The sequence below is a fragment of the Lampris incognitus genome, chromosome 7 (genome assembly GCF_029633865.1).
Source record: "Lampris incognitus isolate fLamInc1 chromosome 7, fLamInc1.hap2, whole genome shotgun sequence".
Lineage (NCBI taxonomy): Eukaryota > Metazoa > Chordata > Actinopteri > Lampriformes > Lampridae > Lampris > Lampris incognitus.
Window position 1 is genome coordinate 68,900,984 of NC_079217.1, and position 14,196 is coordinate 68,915,179.

The window sequence follows — 14,196 nt, forward strand, 5'->3', positions numbered from 1 at the left end:
CTATTTCACAATCAGTTCCAGGTATGTTCCCACTGTCATTGTTATCAACATCCACATCACTATCAGTAACGGGTACATTCATATTGCCCTCAGTAACATTCTCCCCAGTTTCATACTTCTCATCTGTTGGATGAAGTTGCTTTCGTAGAGCTCTTCTGATTCTCTCTGAGCACTCTGCCTCTGTGAAAGCTTTCCTTACTGCATGTAATGCTGTTATGTGCTGTCCCACCCATGCACTCATAGTAGTTCCCTCCAAAGCAGGTGGCTGATCCACTAACACAGAGGGAAGGTTCGGATTCTGTCCAAACACCAGCTGATGTGGGCTGAAGCCATGTACGTTCTTTGCCATGAGTGCCCAATCCAGTGCAGTTTTCCAGTCAACTCCGTTGTCAAGTTTTACCTTCAGTATTATCTCTGTGAGCATTTGGTTATGGCGTTCCAGCAAGTCATTGCTCCATGGACTATAGCCCGCAGTCGTCTTTATGTCGATGTTGAAGTTCTCTGCCATGTCTCTTATTTCCTCATTGTTGAATGCCACCCGCACTGAAGTGTGTGAAGTGATCGATAATGTGCAGGTACCACACATTCGGTTCTAGCTCATGTAAATCTACCGCCACAGTCTCATTGTATCGGGAGGCCATGGGCTGACCAACAGCAGGCTTAGGCTTGCTGTACTTAAGACAAATCTCACATTTTCCTACTATCTCCTCTAGAATAGCAGTGCTCTCATCAGTGTTTCCAGCATTTATCAGCAGCTTCTTCAGTTTGTCAACTGATGCGTGTCCGAATTGCTTGTGAAGTTTCAGTAAAGCTTTGTGTTTTTTGTTCCTTAGTCATATTCTCTGATGGCGAGGACCACATTCTCATATGTATCGCATGGGGACTCATTATCCATTAAGTTCAGACAGTAGTGTCCTAAGGAGGTCATCTCCAGAGCTATTGGTTGCTGAAACATTATTGCTGTATCGTTCTCCAAGTTCAGCACAGCTCCTGCTCTCTTTAGTGACGTTTAACTCAGCAGTAAAGGGATGTCAGATGGGACCACTTCTGTGTCTATACAGCATTTTGTTTCTCCTATCTTGGCTGGTATCTTGACATTTTTTGTCGACTATACAACTCGCCCATCCCCAAGCTTGAAAGGCTTATTACGCTCTGTGTTAATTATTTGCTGTACTTCTTTCTCATTTAGTCCCCCTACATAGTTATTCAGCCATTTTTCACCACAGATAGTCCTTGTGCATGCTGTGTCAATGACGGCTGATCCCAGAGCCTCAACCATGAATATTTCCGTATCCAATTCCTTAGAAAACAGTGTTGTCCTACATTCATCAGGTTCTTCTGTGCATTTATTTTCTTCTGTCATCTTTACGTGTTCTTTCTTATGTGGGCAATCTTTCACCCAGTGGAATGTGCTTTGACAAATCCCACACTTTGTTTGTCTTCCGTACTTATCAAGTGGATTTGTGCCTGTGAGTGGTCCTCTAGCTTGCACACTTGGGGTTCGTGGGTGCGGTTTTCTTTGATCTGTGTAGTAGGCTGCATCCTGACTCACGTTAATGGCACCCGCCTTCTGCTCATGTTTTTCTCCGAATATGCATTTCAGTGCTGACTTTATATCATCAAAAGTGTGCTTACCACATGCAGTCAATGCCAGTTGCTTGTCTTTCACATCAACACCTGCTGTATCCAGTAGTTAAAATGCCAGAACAGCGTTGGGCAGAACCATCTCGAATTTACGGATCCTGTTGTATTTCTGTTCAAAATCAACAAAGTCCACCATCGAGATGCCATTTTCCCTCAATATTCGATCAAACTCAGAATAGGCTTCGTAGGCCCGGTCCTTCTCTTCTCTCAAAAAAAACCTTGTCAAGTTCCCCAAAGTGGTCATTCCATCATCCTTATTTAGATCATCCACATTTATTCCAAAAGCAGTATCCCTCGTTCTACCTGTCAACGATAGAACCACAGCCAACGCTTGCTTTTTCTTGTCCAAATTCGTTACCCGTTTCCATATTTCTAGTTTTCACACGGGTTCTTTTTCTCAAATCCAGGAGGCTGCCTGAAGTCATTCCACGCAACATCCTCTGTTAGTTTCAAATAAGACAACTGTACTTATTTAACTGAACTTTATTTGCGCTCTCAACATCAAGTGGCCACAGCCTACCGAACATTTCAACAAGTGTCTTTCACTAGCAGTGCGCCTTCCTCCTAACAGGAGGGTTACCGTAAAGACTGCAGTAGAAGTGACTAACAAAACGGGCTACTGTATTATGGGCACCAACAAAAGTTAACTTAACAAACTTAACAGTTGTCTCATTTAGGGCTGCAACTAACAACTATTTTGACAGTCGAGTAACTTATCGATTATTGATACAAATAATCGATTATTCAGATTATGACTCACACAGTTACTCAATGGCTCTTATTTATCTATCTGCTTCCAAATGTAGCTTTAGGTTGTTTTAGGCATGCGGTAAAGATGAGACCTTTATTCAAAAATTTATTTTTTAATGAATGGTTAACTAGGACTAGTTCAGTGAGGGCAGTTGCTTGCTGGGGTGTACAAGTCTGCTTCCTTTGAAGAAAGCCATTCATGGTAGTATTACAAGATCCAACAAACCTACAACTTGTTCCAATTAATTTGAATGCAACCCACATTGGGCATGCACGCATAGACACAAGTTGTAGAAATCTTAAACAAATTAAAGTTATCAAATGCTCCGGTGTTCTCCAAACTTTTGTATTTGGCAGCAACACTATCTCCAGCCATACATGTCACCATGACAACAATGCGACGTTTAAGCAAAGAATTTCCAAATGGCAGACAGGCTCTGGTTTAACATGGTAAAGTTAGGGCACATATGGAATGTGAACAGGATGGTTGTGAATATGTCCAATGTCATTAATAATTGATTGATCAAGAGAAAATGTATTTCAAAACAGAAAATGTTACAGCTCATAACATGGCTTTTAACATTACCTATACTAGCTAGCCAGCTAGCTTAACGAGACGAGTCTTCATCATGCAGAGAGCCAATGTGCCACCTCTTCAGATTTTGCGTCGCGTTGATCAGTGCATAATTTCTGTTGGTTGGTTAGTAGACGTAGCTCGTACTAACAGTCACATTGTGAGATGGTCATCCTAACTTTGTGACACTGTCAGACTTTTGTCCCAGGTTATCTTCGGTCGTAAGACTGGAATAATGGCCATCTTTGAACCTGTCTCAGTGCAACGTAAGACCACTTTTAGGACCCCGACCAAACATCGCCACTTTTAGTCATCTGAGACGGCCCAAATCGCATAGTCTGTAGGAGAGAGATAATGTTTAGTTACAGAATTTTTTTTTTTTTCAAAAAAAACACCCAAACTCCAAATCTGCCTGGAGACACACCAGAGAGCCAATCGGTAATGAGCAGGACAGCCCTCCCACTGGCACGTAAACTGACGATGATGATTGTTGCCTTCAGAAACTGCAGGGGGCTATTATGAAAGTAGAGTTGTCATATATGGGGTTTTAAATTTTCAGTTGATAAGACAAAAACAATGTTCTTTAAAAGGAAAAGAACTGATAATGAAATGAAACAAATTATGTAATCAAAAATTGGAAAAGCGGAACCCTTTGAGTTTTTAAGGATATGGTTCGATGAAAGAATTACGTGCTTATACATTCAGAAAGTAGTGGACAAATTAATTAACGGATAGCTCATTCTACATTTTTTTTTTTGTTAGACTTGGGGGTAGAACTAGGGTAAGATGTCTCTTTTTTGTTTGCTCAGGCAGCCAGTCTCTGCTGTAGGATTGTCTGCCCTAGCAGATGAAACCCCAGCCCTAACCGTAAGATCCATCCGTTAAGTTTATCCAAACCTAACGCTAACCAAAAGCAGCAGAAGACTGTATTTTCAGCGATCATTTCTGCCGTTCTTAACTTGAAATATGTTTCTAAAGTGATTCCCGCCAGCCACGATTATGGGCTGTCGTGAATCTTCAGGCTTAAAGCAGGGTAAACTAATCAAGATGGGAGCTGAATTGTAAAGAAGAAACATCCAAATTTACCGTATCCTTAATCCATCAAACTCTATCCACATCCCTAACCCTAATTCTGGGGATATCTCTAAGCCAGCACTGGCGGAGGCACTCTGGTGACACGCGCTGGCCCGGGCATTCAACCCTTAACTTTCACTCCGAGAAGCTCAATATTATCCATCAGAAATGCCATTGCCATGGTTAGCTTGGCTACTGTGAAGAGTTTGACTCTATTGCTGTGGTATTCTCTTTGCGATTGTCTACCTGAGCTGATAAAACCCTTACCCTAAGCGAAACCTGTAGAAAGAGCCATCCATTAATTTTACCCAAAACTTTCACTTCAAGAAGTTTGGTACTTTCTATCAGAAATGCCATTGCCGTGGTTAGCTTGGCTACCGCGAAGAGTTGGCCTCTGTTGCTGTGGTATTCTCTGTGCAATTGACTTCCCGAGCTGATAAAACGCTTACACTAATCGAAATATGTAGAAAGAGCCGTCCATTAATTTTATCCAAAACTTTCACTCTGAGAAGCTTGGTACTTTCCATCAGAAATGCCATTGCCGTGGTTAGCTTGGCTACTGTGAAGAGTTACACTCTGCTGTGGTATTATCTGTGCGATTGTCTGCCTGAGCTGATAAAACCCATACCCTAAGCGAAACATAGAAAGAGCCATCTTGTTCTACATTTTTCAGTCAGGGTTGGTGTAGGGTTATGGTCAGCAAGAGAGACTGTCTGCCTGTGCAGATAAAACCCTTACAACCAAGCGAAACATGTAGACCGAACCGTCAATTTTATCCAAAGCTTTTACTCCGAGAAGCTTCGTACTTTCCATCAGAAATGCCATTGCCGTGGTTAGCTTGGCTACTGCGAAGAGTTAGACTCTGTTGCTGTGGTATTGTCTGCCTGAGCTGATAAAACCCTTACAACTAAGACAAACATGTAGAAAGAGCAGTCCATTAATTTTAGCTAAAACTTACTCCGAGAGGTTTGGTACTTTCCATCAGAAATGCCATTGCCATGGTTAGGCTTGGCTACTGCGAAGAGTTAGTCTCTTTTGCTGTGGTAATCTATGTGCGATTGTCTGCCTGAGCTGATAAAACCCTTACGCTAACCAAACCGAAACATTGTAGAAAGGGCATACATTAATAAGATCCAAAATTGTCACTCCCATTCCCATGGTGAGCTTTGCTACTGAGAAGATTGTATCTGTTGCTGTGATTGTTTGCCTGAGCAGATGAAACCCTTACCCAAACCCTACTTCAACCAAAACATGAAGAAAGTCATCAGTTAATTTGATGCAAAATGGTGACTACGAGAAACTAGGTACTTTATTTCAGAATTGTCATTGCTGTGTTTAGCTTACCTACTGCAAAGTGTTAGTCTCTGTTGTTGTGCTATTCTGTGTGGGATTGTCTGCCTGAGCAGGTAAAACCCTTACCCTATCCCAACCGAAACATGTAGAAAGAGCACTCCGTTAGTTTTATCTGAAACTATCTATGTTCAGAAATGCTACTGCGAAGGGGTAGTCGCTGTTGCTGTGGTATTGTTTGCCTGAGCAGATAAAACTTTTAGCCAAACTCATCCCTAACCGAAAGATGTAGAAAGAGCAATCTGTTAATTTTATCCAAACCTTTCTGTTGGAAAAGCTCAGTACTTTCCGTCAGAAATGACTCTCATGGATAGCTTGGCTACTGCTAAGAGTTACACTCTGGTGTGGGATTGTTTGACTGAGCAGATAAATCCTTACGCTTAGCGAAATGTGTAGAAAGAGCCGTCCAGTAATTTTATCCAAAACTTTCACTCCCGAGAAGCTTGGTACTTTCCATCAGAAATGCCATTGCCGTGGTTAGCTTGGCTACTACGGAGAGTTAGTCTCTGTTGCTGTTGTATTCTTCGTGCGATTGTCTGCCTGAGCTGAGAAAACCCTTACCCTAATTGAAACATGTAGAAACCGCCTCCGTGAATTTTTTTTTTCCCGAAACGATCAATCAGAAGCTCGGTACTTGAGAAGAGCAGTGTCATTGCTGTGTTTAGCTTGGCTACGGCGAAGTTAGCCTCTGTTGCTGTGGGATTGTCTGCCTGAGCAGGTAAAACCCTTACGCTAACCAAATCAAAACGTTGTAAGAGCATATTTTAATAAGATCCAAAACTGTCACTCCGAGAAGCCTAGTACTTTCCATCAGAAATGCCATTGCCATCGTGAGCTTTGCTATTGCGAAGAGTTAGTCTCTGTTGCTGTGAGATTGTTTGCCTGAGCAGATAAAACCCTTACGCAAACCCTACCTCAACCAAAACATTAAGAAAGTCATCAGTTAATTTGATCCAAAATTGTCTATGAGAAAGTCGGTACTTCATTTCAAAATGGTCATTTCTGTGTTTAGCTTGGCTACCGCGAAGTGGTAGTCTCTGTCGCTGTGGGATTGTCTGCCTGAGCAGGTAAAACACTTACCCTAACCCAACCGAAACATGTAGAAAGAACCATCCGTTTATTTTACCCAAAATGATCGCTGCGACAAGCTCGCTGCTCTCCATCAGAAATGCCATTGCCGTGGTTGGCTTGGCTACCACCAAGACTGTCTGTTGCTGTGGTATTTCTATGGGATTGTCTGGCTGAGCAGATAAAATTTTTACTCTTAAGTGAAACATGTAGAAAGAGTCATCTGTTAATTTCATCCGGAACTATCACTCCGAGAAGCTTGGTACTTTCCATCAGAAATGCCATTGCCATGGTTAGCTTGGCTACTGCGAAGATTTAGTCTCTGTTGCTGTGAGGTTGTTTGCCTGAGTAGATAAAACCCAAACCCTACCTCAACCAAAACATGAAGAAATTCATCAGTTAATTTGATCTAAAATTGACTACGAGAAAGTCTGTACTTTATTTCAACATTGTCATTTCTGTTTTTAGTTTGGCTACCGCGAAGTGGTAGTCTCTGTCACTGTGGGATTGTCTGCCTGAGCAGGTAAAACCCTAACCCAAGCGAAACATGTAGAAAGAGCAATCTGTTTATTTTATCCAAAACTATCGCGCCGAGAAGCTCGGTACGTTCCATCCGCATTGCCATAATTAGCTTGGCTATGATGAAGAGTTGGTCTCTGTTGCTGTGGGATTTCTGAGGGATTGTTCGACTAAACGGATAAAACTCTTACCCTAAGCGAAACATTTAGAAAGCAGTCCAGTCATTTTATCCAAAACTTTCACTCCGAGAAGCTTGGTACTTTGTATCAGAAATGCCATTGCAGTGGTTAGCTTGGCTACTGCGAAGAGGTAGTCTCTGTTGCTGTGGTATTCTCTGTGTGATTGTCTACCTGAGCTGATAAAAACCCTTACCCTAAGCGAAACATGTAGAAAGAGCCATCTTGTTCTACATCTTTCGGTCAGGGTTGGCGTAGAGTTATGGTCAGCAAAAGAGACTGTCCACCTGAGCAGATAAAACTACCCAAACCTTATCTAAACCGGAACATGTAGAAAGAACCATCCGTTAATTTGATCCAAAACTTTGACTACGAGAAGCTTGGTACTCTCCTTCAGAAATGACATTGCTGTGGTTAGTTTGGCGACCGTGAAGAGTTGGTCACTTAATGTGGTATATTCTGTGGGGTTATCTGCCCGAGCAGATGGAATTCACCCCAACCGAAATGTAGAAGGAGCCTTCCTTTAACTGGATCCAAAAATCTTACTGACAAGCTCTGTACTTTCCATCAAAAATGCGATTGTCATGGTGAGCTTTGCTACCACGAAGAGTTGGTCTCTGTTGCTGTGGTATTCTCTGTGGCATTGTCTGCCTGGGCAGGTAAAACACTTACCCTAACCCAACCGAAACATGTAGAAAGAGCCATCTGTTTATTTTATCCAAAACTATCGCGCTGAGAAGCTCAGTACGTTCCAGCCGCAGTGCCATTGCCATAATTAGCTTGGCTACGATGAACAGTTGGTCTCTGTTGCTGTGGGATTTCTGAGGGATTGTTCAATTAAACGGATAAAACCCTTACCCTAAGTGAAACATGTAGAAGCGCTCCGGTAATTTTATCCAAAACTTTCACTCCAAGAAGCTTGGTACTTTCCACCAGAAATGCCGTTGCCGTGGTTAGCTTGGCTACTGCGAAGAGTTAGTCTCTGTTGCTGTGGCATTCTCTGTTCGATTGTCTGCCTGAGCAGATAATGCCTTTCAACTAAGCGAAATGTATAGAAAAAGCCGTCCAGTAATTTTATCAAACTTTTACTACGAGTAGCTTGGTACTTTCCATCAGAAATTCCATTTTCGTAGTTAGCTTGGCTACGATGAAGAGTTGGTCTCTGTTGCTGTTGTATTTCTGCGACTGTCTGCTTAAACAGGTAACACACTTACCCTAACCCAACCAAAACATGTAGGAAGAGCCGTCTGTTAATTTTATCCAAAACATTCACTCAAAGAAGCTCTGTTCTTTGCTTCAGAAATTCCATTGCCGTGGTTAGCTTGGCTACCATGAAGAGTTGGTCTCTGTTTCTGAGGGATTGTCCGCCTCAATGGATTAAACCCTTACACAAAGCGAAATATGTAGAAAAGCCGTGCATTAATTTTACCCAAATCTTTCCCTCCAAGAAGCTCTGTACTTTCCATCAGAAATGCCATTGATGTGATTAGCTTGGCTACCACGAAGAGTTATTCTCTGTTGTTGTTGTATTTATGCGGATTGTCCGACTGAACAGATAAAATCCTTATCTTAAGCGAAATTTGTAGCAAGAGGCGTCCAGTAATTTTATCCAAAACTTTCACACCGAGAAGCTTGGTACTTTCCATCCGGAATGCCATTGCCGTAGTTAGCTTGGCTACTACGAAGAGTTAGTCTCTGTTGCTGTGGTATTCTCTGTGCGATTGACTGCCTGGGCTGATAAAACCGTTACACTAAGCGAAATATGTAGAAAGAGCTGCCCAGTAATTTTATGCAAAACTTTCACTCCGAGAAGCTTGGTACTTTCCATTAGAAATGCCATTGCCGTGGTTAGCTTGGGTACTGTGAAGAGTTGGTCTCTGTTGCTGTGGTATTCTCTGTGCGATTGTCTGCCTGAGTGGATAAAACCCTTACACTAAGCGAAACATGCAGAAAGAGCCGTCCATTACTGTTATACAAAACTTTCACTCCGAGAAGCTTGGTACTTTCCATCAGGAATGCCATTGCTGCAGTTAGCTTGGCTACTGCGAAGAGTTGGTCTCTTTTGCTGTGGTATCCTCTGTGCGATTGACTGCCTGAGCTGATAAAACCCTAACGCTAAGCGAAACATGTAGAAAGGGCCGTCCATTAATTTCATCCAAAACTTTCACTCCGAGAAGCTTGGTACTTTGCATCAGTAATGCCATTGCCGTGGTTAGCTTGGCTACTGCGAAGAGTTGGTCTCTGTTGCTGTGGTGTTCTCTGTGCGATTGTCTGCCTAAGCTGATAAAACCCTTACACTAAGCGAAATATGTGGAAAGAGCTGTCCAGTAATTTTATCCAAAACTTTCACTCAGAGAATCTTGATACTTTCCCTCAGTCATGACATTGCCTTGGTTTGCTTCAATTCCACGAAGAGTTAGTCGCTGTTGTACTTCTGTGGGATTGTCCGACTGAACAGATAAAACCCTTACTATAAGTAACATATGTAGAATAGCCGTTCATTAATTTCACTGCAAGAAACTTGATACTTTCCATCAGGATTGCCATAGTTAGCTTGGCTACTACGAAGAGTTAGTCTCTGTTGCTGTGGTATTCTCTGTGCGATTGTCTGTCTGAGCTTATAAAACCCTTACACTAAGCGAAATATGTAGAAAGAGCTGTCCATTAATGTTATCCAAAACTTTCACTCCGTGAATCTTGGTACTTCCCATCAGGAATGCCATTGCTGTAGTTAGCTTGGCTACTACGAAGTTGGTCTCTGTCGCTGTGGGATTGTCTGCCTGAGCAGGTAAAACCCTTACCGTAACTTTACTCTAACCAAAAGATGTGGAACGACCCAACCCTTAATTTTATTCCGAGCAGCTCGGTACATTCCATCTGAAATGCCATTACTGTGGTTAGCTTGTCTATCGAAGTTATTCTCTGTTGCAGTGGTATTCTCTAAGATTTTCTGCCTTGGCAGGTAAAACCCTAACACTATCCCAACCGAAACGTCTAGAAAGACCAGTCCGTTTATTTCATCTGAAACTATCACTTCATGTTCAGAAATGCTACTGTGAAGAGGTAGTCGCTGTTGATGTGGTATTGTTTGCCTGAGCAGACAAAACTCTTAGCCTAACTCATCCCTAAACGAAAGATGTAGAAAGGGCAATCTGTTAATTTTATCCAAACCTTTCAGTTGGAAAAACTCAGTATTTTCCATCAGAAATGACTTCGTCATGGATAGCTTGGCTACTGCTAAGAGTTATTCTCTGTTGTATTTTTTTTTTTTGTGGGATTGTCTGACTGAGCAGATAAGCCCCAACCCAAACCTTAGCTTTCTACATGTGTCACTTGAGATCTCTTTGTTCATTTTATGCAAAACTTTTACTCTGAAAAGCTCAGTACTTTCTGTCAGAAATACCATTGCCGTGGTTAGCTTGGCTACTGCGACGAGTTGGTGTCTTGCTGTGGTATTCTCTGTAGGATTGTATGCCAGAGCAGATGAAACCCTTGCCCCCAACCTTAATCGAAAGATATAGAGCCATCCGTTACGTTCAGCTAATCCTACTTTCGGGGATAAGTTCTTTAGATTTATCGTGAGAAATGTTTTTCTAAAGTGAGTCCCGCCACCCACGATGATGAGCTGGGGTGCTTCTTCCTGAGCGCTAAGCGGGTACAGAGAAGTGGTTTAATCACAAGCTCTGGGCATTTAGATGATGTTCAATGTTCCTTTCATGGGAGCATCAAGAGAAGGGGCATGTTCTGAGTGGTAAAAAGGAAAAAAGTGCAGAAATTTATCAAATTGATCTAAACCTTAGTATTAACTCTTTAAACATTAAATTGCAATTGCAGAAAAGTTAAATTTAAAAAAAAAACAAAACAAAAAACACTTGTATCGTTTCAAACCCCACCAACAACTTTTCAAGTTTAAAACGGGATAAAGTAATCAAGATATAAGACAATGGGAGATCAGTTGTAACGAATAAACACCCAAATTGTCCCTGGACTTAACCAATCAAACTCTACCCCTAACCCGAATCCTTGGGGTATTTCTAATCCAGCACTTGGGCATTGGCGGAGGTGCTCAGACATGTGACATGACATTGACATGTGTTGGCTCTGGCATTCAACCCTAACCATAAAGTTAACCTAGTATTTTCAATCTGAAATGCCCTTACCGTGGTTAGCTTGGTTACTGCGAAGAGTTGGTCTCTGTTGCTGTGGTATTCTCTGTGCGATTGACTGCCTGAGCTGATAAAACCCTAACCCTAAGCGAAACATGTAGAAAGAGCCGTCCAGTAATTTTCTCAAACTTTCGCTCCGAGAAGCTTGGTCCTTCCGTCAGAAATGCCATTGCTGTGGTTAGCTTGGCTACTGCGAAGACCGTCTCTGTTGCTGTGGTATTCTCTGTGCGATTGTCTGCCATAGCTGAAAAAATCCTTACGCTAAGCAAAACATATAGAAAGAACCGTCCATTAATTCTATCTAAGACTTTCACTCCGAGAAGCTTGGTACTTTCCATCAGAAATGCCATTGCCGTGGTTAGCTCGGCTACTGCGAAGAGTTAGTCTCTTTTGCTGTGGTATTCTCTGTGCGATTGTCTGCCTCAGCTGATAAAACCCATACTCTAAGCGAAACATGTAGAAAGAGCCATCTTGTTCTATATTTTTCAGTCAGGATTGGTGTAGGGTTATGGTCAGCAACAGAGACTGTCTGCCTGTGCACATAAAACCCTTATACTAAATCTATCCCAACCCTTTAAAATGTAGAAAGAGCCATCTGTTAATTGTATACAAACCTAAAGCTCCAAGACACTCAGTATTTCCCATCAGAAATGCCATTGCTGTGGTTAGCTTGCCTCCTAAGAATTAATCCCACAAAGAATACCATAGTAACAGACTGTCTTGGCGGTTGCCAAGCTAACCACTGCAGTGGCATTTCTGATGGAAAGTACAGAGCTTCTCGGTGTGAAAGGACTGGATAAAATTAACGGATAGCTCATTCTACATTTGGTTTTTTTTTTTTTTTTGCTCCTTTATGGGAGCTTCGAGGAAGGAGCGCAGTCTGAGGGGTTAAAAAGGGGGAACATTTCAGAAATCCACCAGTTTTATCCAGACCTAAACCTTAGTCCTAACCCTTACCCTAAAAACATTAAATTGCAATAGCAGACTACTTCAAAAAAAAGAGAAGAAGCTTATATTACTCTAAACCCCACCAATAACTTTTCAAGCTTAAAGCAGGGTAAACTAATCAAGATGGGAGGTGAATTGTAAAGAGGAAACATCCAAATTTACCGTATCCTTAATCCATCAAACTCTATCCACATCCCTAACCCTAATTCTGGGGATATCTCGAAGCCAGCACTGGCGGAGGCACTCTGGTGACACGCGCTGTCCCGGGCATTCAACCCTTAACTTTCACTCCGAGACGCTCAATATTATCCATCAGAAATACCATTGCCGTGGTTAGCTTGGCTACTGCGAAGAGTTGGTCTCTGTTGCTGTGGTATTCTCTGTGCGATTGCCTGCCTGAGCTGATAAAACCCTTACCCTAAGCGAAACATAGAAAGAGCCGTCCATTAATTTTATCCAAGACTTTCACTCCGAGAAGCTTGGTACTTTTCGTCAGAAATGCCATTGCCGTGGTTAGCTTGGCTACTGCGAAGAGTTGGTCTCTGTTGCTCTGGTATTCTCTGTGCGACTGACTGCCTGAGCTGATAAAACCTTTACGCTAAGCGAAACATATCGAAAGAGCCGTCCATTAATTCTATCCAAGACTTTCACTCCGAGAAGCTTGGTACTTTCCATCAGAAATGCCATTGCCGTGGTTAGCTTGGCTACTGCGAAGAGTTAGTCTCTGTTGCTGTGGTATTCTCTTTGCGATTGTCTGCCATAGCTGAAAAAATCCTTACGCTAAGCAAAACATATAGAAAGAACCGTCCATTAATTCTATCCAAGACTTTCACTCCGAGAAGCTTGGTACTTTCCATCAGAAATGCCACTGCCATGGTTAGCTTGGCTACTGCGAAGAGGTCGTCGCTGTTGCTGTGGTATTCTCTGTGCGATTGTCTGCCTGAGCTGATAAAACCCTTAAGCTAAGCGAAATATAGAAAGAGCCGTCCCTTAATTTCCTCCAAGACTTTCACTCCGAGAAGCTTGGTACTTTCCATCAGAAATGCCATTGCCATGGTCAGCTTGGCTACTGCGAAGAGTTAGTCTCTGTTGCTGTGGTATTCTCTGTGCGATTGTCTGCCTGAGCTGATAAAACCCTTACCCTAAGCGAAACATAGAAAGAGCCGTCCAGTAATTTTCTCTAAAACTTTAGCTTCGAGAAGCTTGGTCCTTCCATTAGAAATGCCATTGCTGTGGTTAGCTTGGCTACTGCGAAGACCGTCTCTGTTGCTGTGGTATTCTCTGTGCGATTGTCTGCCTGAGCTGATAAAACCCTTACACTAAGCGAAACATATAGAAAGAGCCGTCCATTAATTATATCCAAGACTTTAACTCCGAGAAGCTTGGTACTTTCCATCAGGAATCCCATTGCCATGGTCAGCTTGGCTACTGCGAAGACTTAGTCTCTGTTGCTGTGGTATTCTCTGTGCGATTGTCTGCCTGAGCTGATAAAACCCTTGCACTAAGCGAAACATAGAAAGATCCATCCATTAATTTTATCTAAGACTTTCACTCCGAGAAGCTTGGTACTTTCCATCAGGAATGCCATTGCCGTGGTTAGCTTGGCTACTGCGAAGAGTTAGTCTCTGTTGCTGTGGTATTCTCTGTGCGATTGTCTGCCTGAGTTGATAAAACCCTTACCCTAAGCGAAACATAGAAAGAGCCGTCCAGTAATTTTATCTAAGACTTTCGCTTCGAGAAGCTTCGTACTTTCCATCAGAAATGCCACTGCCGGGGTTAGCATGGCTACTGCGAAGAGTTAGACTCTGTTGCTGTGGTATTCTCTGTGCGAATGTCTACCTGAGCTGATAAAACCCATACCCTAAGCGAAACATGTAGAAAGAGCCATCTTGTTCTACATTTTTCAGTCAGGGTTGGTGTTGGGTTA

General features: G+C 42.4%; 1 non-coding gene across 1 annotated transcript; it reads left to right on the forward strand.

Moving 5' to 3' along the window:
• The first annotated feature begins 10,695 nt into the window (after positions 1–10,695).
• On the forward strand, positions 10,696–10,908 carry LOC130116201 (small nucleolar RNA U3). Its single transcript, XR_008810555.1, has one exon. It is a non-coding gene; the product is annotated as a small nucleolar RNA U3 (small nucleolar RNA).
• The last annotated feature ends 3,288 nt before the right edge of the window (positions 10,909–14,196 follow it).